We start from the raw sequence: 10,320 nt of genomic DNA, 5'->3' as shown, positions 1-10,320 counted from the left end.
AATTAAATATAAGGCTTTTCTTTGTCGGTGAGTAGTTTGGAGTTTCCTCATTGAGAACTTAAAGGATAGGTGCTTTAATTGCGAAGAACTGACTTTGCTTAAGAACTATGAATTGGTATCTTTTGCATCTAAATGGCAAGTACGACGAATTTGGCTATGCCGTTGGACTATGAATTTTTATTAAACATTAATATGGATAAGTACATTAAAGAGAAAAAAATTACGGTGCAGGGGGTTTCGGAGCCCCCAGGCCCAATCGGCTTCGAGTGGCGTATCAGACTTGACCCAACGGTCATCTTACGACTGGACAAACGTGGGAAGGAGGGTCGGTCCCAGGGCCAGCTCTCACTCGGGAAAAGTTACCGGGGATCAACCATAATCGGCAAGCGACGCTGAGATTGGGAGGACAAGTCACGCAAGGAAAGGTTCTGGCGGCAAGTCTACCAAGCGTATCGTAGGAGCAAGTGATTCTCCGATAAGAGTCGAGACAGAGGACGTCTCGATTATTCCGTTAAGTAGGAAGGATAAAACGAAGGGGAAGGATCCGTTTAAACCGCGGTGGAACTTGGAGAGGAGTCCGGTTGACGAGAAAAGAAGGAGGCAAGAGAGCGAGGGGAAATTCGACATGTCGGTGGAGTCATTTGTAAACGAAGGGATAGCTATATCAAGGTGGATTGGCCACGAGGTGACTCAGTCGAACAGGAAGCGCGTGTTGAAAGAACTGAAGAGTCAATATCAATGGAAATCTTGGCAGTTTCGAAAGGAAGATCATTTGGAAAATTATTGTTTCTCGGATGAAAATGATGACAAAAGGCCGGTAGCGCAGCTAGACAGTGATGGAGCGGAGGAGTTGATGAATTGCGTTATTTATGAGTTGAAGACGAACTTTAAGAATATGGATATATAGAATATAGATGTAGCGGCGCAGGTCTTCCCGATTAAAGAAAAGGAGGAAGTAAAGGATCGCAACGAAGTTGGGACGCAGAGAGAAGAAAAAGAAGATTGTGCTGTAAGAAAGAAGCAGAGCGAAGTGGGGACGCAGACTGGAGCGCCTATAGATGTAAAAATATTAACGAAGAGGAAAGAAATTTCCCCGATCGTGGACAATCAGGCAAACCGGAAGAAGACTTGGCAGAGCGTTGGCTCTTATTCAGAGGTATGTTCCGGCGTGGATAATGTGAGTGGTAGGTAATTTTAGGGTTCGTGGACCCGCGCCTATTGGAGGTGTTGGAAAAATAATATTGACCGAAGTAGATAAGGCGGTATTGGTTAACACTCCTAGGGATAGCGACAGGCAAAACCAAGGGACGCAGCAATTTAGGAGGAGGAGACCTACAAGAAGATTGTGGGGCGTGAAGGAGAAGATTCAGGATGCTGCAGGAGTGCGAAAGACCAGAAACGGCCATATGTTGATCGAGATCATCGGGCAAGCGACGGCCAGCGAGGTGACTGAAAAGCTGAATTCTGCGATCGGACAGAAAGTAGAGATTGTTATGCTCCTAAATAGATCAACGCTTGAATTGAAAAACATCGAATCCCCTTACTACTGACGAGGAACTTGCGGAGGATATCTGTAGGGAACTGGACATCCAGGATCCCAAAAGGGTGGAAATAAGATCTTTGAGGAGGACGCGGTGGGAGACGCAATTTGTGATTGCCACGGTGCCTAATAGCACATAACCTGATGACACGGGTCACTGGGTATGCGTAACGCATTTTCCCCTCCTCGCGCGTAAAAAAAGAAAGCGAGCCCACATACCCAGTGGTATGTATGAGTAGCGACAGTGTACAGGAAAGTGACCGTAACAATAGGATTTACGAAATGGACAATGAATGGACAATGAATGGACAATCGTGAACAAACGAAGAAGGATCAGGAATGTACCGGCCATCGACTGATCTTTCTAGATCGAAATATTTCTATGCTAAAATTTTCGTAACATTTCCTCCCCCATCCTCAGGTATCATCATCACTACAAGAATCACTGCTACTGTTACAAAAAAGTAAATCATCATATACTTCCTATCTATTTTGATTTCAAAATTGCTCTACAATATTTGCTGCTGAACTGCACCAAGCCCTATTCATTTCGTAAAAAAAAATGATAATTAAACGTAAAAGGTAAGTAAGGAATCGCATGCTGCTAAAGTTGCATGCTAGCTAGAAAATAATCTGAATTTGAAGCACCTCAGACGCAGTAAGATATCAAACAAGATCCGAGATAGGAGGAAATACATATAAAAGTATGTCGTGGCTATTGAGTGGGAAATTTTCATGGTATAAGGGCTGTCATAGGGCACTTGAGGAATACTAAAAGTTTCAGAATTGTTCGAAATCACAAAGAATCTGGCTGGCAAAATTTTAATTTCTGAGTAACAAACACAGCATTTATCCTGATTCAGAAAGCTTCTAATGGACGTATTCTGAAAGCGCTTTCTTCAAGTGAGCTATGAATCCTCAAAAATAAAGTTCGGTATCGGTATGCATATCGTGAGAATTCGGTATCGTCATCCAAGCCCTGTCCCTATCTTTACCGTAATATATAAGATTGCCGGAAATATGTAAAAGAACCTATATAGTGAGTTGGACGAGATTGAATTTCTACACGTTCCCTACTTTTAGCTTGATTATGAGGGCTTTGGTAAAGATCAAGTAAAATAGAGCAACAGGGATTATAGAAATACACGATTGTTCAGGACAAATCTAATATCTATTATTTAAAAAGTTGTTCGTAAAAGAGACACTTATGTTTGGCCCAGGTCTTAATTTATTGGCATCCCCTTGCAGGGGGCTAAGGAGCATTTATAAGCATTGACCCTGAAGACAATGAAACTGTACAAGACAAGATTATGGCAATTTTCCATGTACAACCGATTTGATTTTTGTAGGCCTAACAAAAACAACCTTCTAAGGTTCTTTAGGTTCCTTAGGTTTCCGCTCACTTCGCAGAATAAAATAGGTGAAGATATAACAATATTCAGTTTTCTAAAGGGAGTGTTCAGGTTAATGTCTTCGGCGCCTAAATACATACACACGTGGGATGCGACTATGCATCGTACTAGACTAGTTAATAAAATTTTATCCATTGAAAGAAATTTTCTGTTAGGACCTATCGCTAAAAGCGGCAGTTTTATTATTTAAATGCAGCCTAATCTTAAGTATTAACATTAAGTACAGTCTATAGGACACAAACCCTAGCGAATATAAAAATATAAAGCTATCTGATATTTACGTGACGTAGGAAAAGTTAGAAATCAAAATTTCAGAGGCAATCTAAACGTCGTGGTCATATTTTGATCTTCATAAAACATATAAATGTGACTAAATCCTTAAGAGGTAATGTAAATAACTTATTTGTGGAAAAGCCACACAGGGCTATTGGGATTCAGGCAGTTAACAAATGGATTAAATCGATATTGGCAAAGAGCGAAGTTGATATGTCAATTATTTCAACTTCTTAAAACTTCTTAGAAACTTATCAGTTTTTTTATCACAGTCGAAATAATTGATAACTAAAAAAAGGTTGCACTTAATTAACTTCATCGGAAACGAAGGATATTCTACATTGCGGAATTTATATCCACCACCGTTACTGTCTTCAGAAACATTTGAGGAGCTAATCAAGCTCGTGAAAAATCACCTACAGTCAAAACCAAGCATTATAGCTGTCGGGTTTTCGTTAGAAATTTTTGGCGCGTAATAATTAATAAGTATAACAAAAGCTATTAACAATGTTCCTGGGCTCAATAACGAATCCACGGTCAACGGGTAAACTCTTTGTACAATAGAATACATTTTGTAGCACGCAGACACGTTAACTCAGACGCTGGGTTACTTTTAGACTGACAGCCAAGACGATAACAGTAAACTCTCCAAAGTGATTGCAAAATAAAAGACAGATACGGTCACATTTGTCAATTACATATTGATCGGGAATATCAACAAATTCCCAAGCACCGTTATTAGGCAGCTCCGCGTAAAACCAACATTGTTCCTGACCGGGGCTTGATTGTTAATTGTTGTTGTCCCTCAACATCCGTACTTCCTCTGTTAGATATATCGTTCATCCCGTAACTGTGGCTACGTTCGGCGACCAGTTATGTCACCTCGAGCCCAAGTATTGGGGATCTTCCCAAAGAAAGGCCCGATGTCCCTACATCTCCGACATAGCCGAACGTTATGAATTCGAGAAATCTTTCCTATAAATCGGCAAAAAAGAAAGGATTCACGCTGACTAGTACGACAAACGGGATAAAGAATCGGGAGGTGCCTACTCTTGCGGTAACCGAATCATATGTCTACAGTTATGTACAAATAGTGTGTGGCAGATCCCCCAGGCTGCTCCACGACGCGTTGCTTCACCTTGAACTGTATCTCAGAACGAACCAACGAATGTCGATTCAAATCCTTACTCGCTTGTTTCTTTTACGTACTCTAAGTGACGGCACGAGACTGTTACTGGACGAGGCATCTTCGCGGATCTGTTTCGCATTGTCTGTACATAGCTTAATAGCTGTCGTTTCAAAGGCTAACATTACAATAAATGTGATAAAGTTGGACACCTAATTGTAATACGTATGTACGGCTAATGTACCTAATAGAGGTGAGTCCGAGAGCAAAGATGTGAATGTTACTTTCAAAAAAAAGTCCAAATGCAGTAAATATAATTTTTTACAAGAATGTGATTATTTATCCGAGGAGTTTGGTAATCTTCTCTATTAATGAAGGCAGTGGCAGTAGTGTTATAAATAATGCTACGTCATTCGAATGCAAATTAGAAGTACAAGGGAAGATTATGAACTTCAAAATTGACATAGGTTCGCCAATTATAACAATATCCGAGAAGTGTTATAAAAGTACTATACTTATATAGTACCAATCATATGATCTTAAATATAATTCTTTTGTCCGTTTTAACAATTCTCTATATTTATCGATGTCCAACTTCCTACTACTGGCTATACTATGAAGAACTTTTCGATTAGTTGTTCATTAATTTCTGTTACTTCACAGAAATTAGAATTGAAAACAGATTGCAAACCGTATTTCCGTCGTTTGTTGATCGAAACCAATCTTCTAATTGTTCGATTTCTTCATTTATTGTAGCTTCCTTATTGCGGACAAGTTCTGTATTTTATTTTATGAATAGAAACTTTATTGCCTTACAAACAAATATTGATTCAAGACGCGGATTCACCCACAATACCAACCATTACCTAAATCAATCAATTTATGTAAGACGAATGCAATTGCACGTAAGTATATACTCATCAGTCAGTTGTGAATGATTAAGAACTGCTGTTAAATCTTCATTTGAATATTAATTTTGCAACTATATGGTTATTAATGGAAATTAATTTTAAAATACTGCTCATACTGATATTTAATATTTCTTGTAGTTGCATATGTTCTGATATTTTTATAATTGAAATGTTGTGAGGCAATAGTTGTTTTTTTGTTTCTTTTAATCATTACTGACTTCAGAAACAATTATGTGTTGCGCAATGTATTCGCGACTGTTCTCGGAAGTATATTGTATTCCCTTTCTGGTAGATCTAAATCAGAGCATAAAGTTATTGCCTGTGTCAGTGTAAGGCATTTATTGTTTTTCTTTTTTTTTTTATGTAGATATTTATTCCCGTTACAGTACCACGCCAAAAGAATTTACTTATAATTCTCAATGAGAATTGATTGTAAATAGTCTACCAAATTAAAAAAGAAAAGGGGGATTTATTCCTGGAAAACGTGCAGATGTACCTGCAACGAGGGAGAGTGATTTTATCATGACGGATTTTATCATGATCGGATCAGATCAGTGTACTCAAAAAATATAAACCAGATTGACATTGGTCTCCTTATATACGGCCCGAAAAAATCACTGACCCAAAAACAGTTCATAGCGCAGTATCAGCATAGGCGGACCTTGTTTTCGTAAAAATCGAGTTTATCAAGTATGTTTGGACTTGTGGAATTCCGGAATGGACAGGAGTGTATAATCGACACGAGGTTACTCTACGTGTGAAAATAAGTCGAAAATTTAGTGCAGAATTTTTTCATAGGACGTTCCATTTTTGAGAAAATAAGGTTTAAAAAATTCAAGCCTGTTTTGAACTAAGCACGTACAAATTTAATTTTTTTAAAAACGGAACTTTAAGCAGAAAAATTTTATTCTACTGTGGCGGCACTCGACAAGCCAAATACCACCACTTGACACTAACTAATGTGAGTTGACCGTGATCCTCCGAGCAGGCCGGACCTCTCGGCCCTAAGGGACTACCAGGCGTAGGCCCTAACAGTGAGCGCAGCAAGCTATTCAGTGTACAGTATACAGTGAGAGAGCGGAGAGAAAAAAAAAAAAAGCAAAAAGAGTGCTAAGCAGTGAAAAAATAGTGATAACATCACCCACACTACAAACAATACAAAAATAGAAGAGGAAAGGAATGAGATTGAAACCAAGGAGGCGGAATCCGCCATAAGTCCGACAAAAAAGGGGGTCAAAAGGAAGATAGAAAAGCAACAGATAATTAAAGATAGCAGCATAAGACCCGCTGCACAAAAGACGCGGAAACTCAATCCGCCTCCAAACCTGATAAGCAGGAACAAAAAAGAAATCAGACAAGAAAATTTAAAAGAAAAAGAAAGCGATTCTCAAGAAGAGTGTCACGAAAAAAACGAAAACATGAAACAAAAAAGAAGCCCCCAACCAATGGCAATCCCAATAAAAAACAGATTTGAAGCCCTCCAAGCTCAAGACCCCTGCGCACCGCAGTCGCAGGAAACTATCATCGAAACATTAAAAAAAAAAACGACTTACTAAGGAAAAAAGCAACCAGACAGCCCACACCCCTGGTCACATCACCGATAACCACGAACAAAAACAATGCCGCCCGGACAAGTACCTCCCCCGCCGCTCCGCCAAAAAAAACAACAACACCACATCATTCAACATTACTGAAAAACCAAAATTATAAAGGCCTGCCACCCAGCCACCCCGCTGAAGAACAGGCAGAGCCCCCCACATCGGCAAAAGGGGCCAGGCCACCCCCCATCAACATAACATTACAAGACCCAAAAGATACAATAGCACTCATGGAAACTTCACTCAAAATCAAGAATTTCCACATCAAAAGAATCCACTCAGGTAAGCACGTGCTTTACCTTCAAAACATAAATGACTACACAAATGCAAAAAAAATACTGACTGCAGCCAACACGGCCTACTTCACATATACTCCAAAATCTCAAAAACCCCATACGTATCTACTAAAAGGTCTAGGTAACAGCTACACAGAAGCGGAAATACTAGAAGATCTAAAAGCCCTGAATATCGAAGAAGTTAACTTCACCAAAGTGACCCGATTCACAACAAGAAAATCAAGGGAGAACAACACATTGCTCCCAATCTATATAATTCAAGTCTCCCCCGATAGCAATATTGGGAACCTATTAAAAATAAACAGACTCAACTATCTAAAAATAGCATGGGAAAAAATAAAAAAAAACAACGACATCACGCAGTGCTACAAATGCCAGCGAATAGGCCACACTGCACAAAACTGTAACCTAAATTATCGCTGTGTAAAATGCACTGAACCGCACGGGCCAGGTGAGTGCAAAATAAAAAAAGAAGCAGCAGTAAGCAAAGAAAAAATCTACTGCGTAAACTGCAAAAACTACGGACATCCTGCATCTTACAAAGGATGTCCAAAACTCGTCGAACTACGGAAAAAGATTAATGAAAAAATCACCAAAGCAAAAACATCAAAAACCGAAAGAATCGCCAAAATAAGCCGTAAGTACGTCCCCGAGCTAAAGTTCGCGGATATAGTAAAACAAAAAACAAGTATAAACGAGACAAGCCCGCTAGTAACAAACTTAGCGGCACAAGCCAAACAAAACCCAAACCCAACAATAGACGCACCCCAAATAAGCATAATAAATGTCATTGAAGACTTCAAAAAAAGCATCCTAAAAGCACTAAGCGACCAACAAACCCAACTAAACGAAATCAAAAAAGCACTAAATACGCATGAAGAAAGAATCGATTCCATCTTCAACATCATCGAAAATATAGACGAAGATTAGCCAAAACACACCCGCCCACCAATCACAGCAGAAAATAAACCAGATAAAAGTTAAACATCTGAAAATCATATCAATAAACGCCAACTCTCTAATCTCAAACCAAAAAAGATACAGCTTACTAACTCTAATTAAGAAAGAAACCCCCGACATAGTACTTATCTCAGAAACCAAACTGAACTATAGACATAAGGTGCAATACAAAAACTACTCTATAATAAGACACGACAGACCAAACGCCACCCAAGGAGGAGGAACGGCAATCCTCATAAAAAACCCCCTGAAGTTCAAAACAATACAAAACGACAAAATAACAAACTTCAAAATCCTAGAGACGACGATCATAAAAATAAAAATAAACAATAAGGAAAACTTATTTATCTCTGCAGCCTACGCAGCCTACGAAAACCAGAAACAATTTAACGACGAATTCGACAATCTCTTCCAACTTTTACAGCTCGACAAACAGGAAAACTACTACATAATAGCCGGTGACCTTAACGCCAAACATACCAGCTGGAAAAACGAAATAAACAACACGAGAGGAAACTCCGTCAGAACCTGGCTAGACAATAAAAGCATCTTCTACAAAACAAACCTTTATGGCTCCGAGCTACCCTCTTACCCAAAAGGACGCTCCTACCTAGACATATGCCTAGCAGACGCCCGAATAAAATTCCAAAACTTACGACCAAATAACACTCTCAAAACCATAGACTACGACAGCGACCATAACGCCATAGTATTTCAGATAAACAAAAACACATCCGACTACCTAACACTCGAAACGCAGACCGAAACACCCAGGTACAACTACAAAAAGACAGACTGGAAAAAGTTCCAAAACCTGATCGAACAGAACTGCGACCTAAAAATCTACAACAATGTCAACCTAACAGACAGACAAATCGACTCGTTCATAGACGAAATAGAAAAACATATACAAATCGCCCTACAAGAATCCGTACCGACATATAAAAAAAAAGACTCCTGCGAGCCATATATAAACTATAAAATAAAAAAACTACAACGAGATAAAAGCTACATACTATCGAAATTAAACTACCTAAGACACAACTACTCTTACGACAAAAGAGAAGACATAGAATTCCTAAAGTACCTGCTACACGAAATAAAATCACAACTAAAACAAGAATTCGCGAACTCTATAAATCAATACTGGACAAACAAAATAAAAAATATCTCCAAAAAAGACTCTGCTAGCATGTTCCCGCAGATAAATCAAATTTTCAGACCAAAGGAACAAAACTCCATCCCGCCCCTCAAACTGCCTCCAGAAAAAGCCTCCCTCATCCAAGAAGCAGGCATCGAGATACACAACACCAACAAAGACACAGAGGGCAACTTCATAATATCAAAAACAACGGAAAAACTAGACATTATCGGCACCCACTTCGCCAAAACTCACACACAAAACGAACACATAGGCCGAGAACAATTAAACAGAATTATCATCGCCGAAACAAACATACTAAAAAATAAAATAAAACAAGACATAGCGCTAAACAAAACAGTCTGCATATTCTCAAACGAAAACACATCGGACGACCCCAAACAGCCCGACCCAGAAATAAACTACTTTACAAACTTCAATCAACTAAGTACAATCTTCTCCACGCTAAACAACAAAAAATCCGCCGGCTTCGATGGCATCCCAAACATCTCGCTCAAACGCCTACCAAACAAAATAAAATGGTACTACACAGTACTGTTTAATAATGCACTAAACAACACGTACTTCCCCAAAAAATGGAAAAAAGCCAAACTCATAGCCATTACAAAAAAAAATAAAGACGGCTCATCACCTGCAAACCTACGACCCATAAGCCTCCTCCCCAACATAAGCAAAGTATACGAAATGATCATAAACAACCCCCTAGCAGCCTTCTGCTCAAAAAATAAGATAATCCCGGAAAACCAATTCGGCTTCCGCCACAAACACTCCACAATCCACGCAATAAACAAACTTACGTCGGATATCTGCTGGGCACTTAACGCAAACCAGCGAGTAGCCGCCTGCCTAATAGACATCGAAAAAGCCTTCGACACCGTCTGGATCCCAGGGCTCATTTATAAAATGATTAAAAAGAACTTCCCCGAATACCTAATCAAAATAGTATGGGACATGGTAACAAACAAAACTTTCATAATGACCGACGGCTCGCACACTTCAAGCAAAGAATTCTCCATAGAGAACAGCCTGCAACAAGGAACAG

This window comes from Bombus terrestris, chromosome 8 (assembly GCF_910591885.1).
Source record: "Bombus terrestris chromosome 8, iyBomTerr1.2, whole genome shotgun sequence".
In the NCBI taxonomy this organism is placed as follows: Eukaryota; Metazoa; Arthropoda; class Insecta; order Hymenoptera; family Apidae; genus Bombus; species Bombus terrestris.
This window is presented reverse-complemented; position numbering follows the sequence as displayed.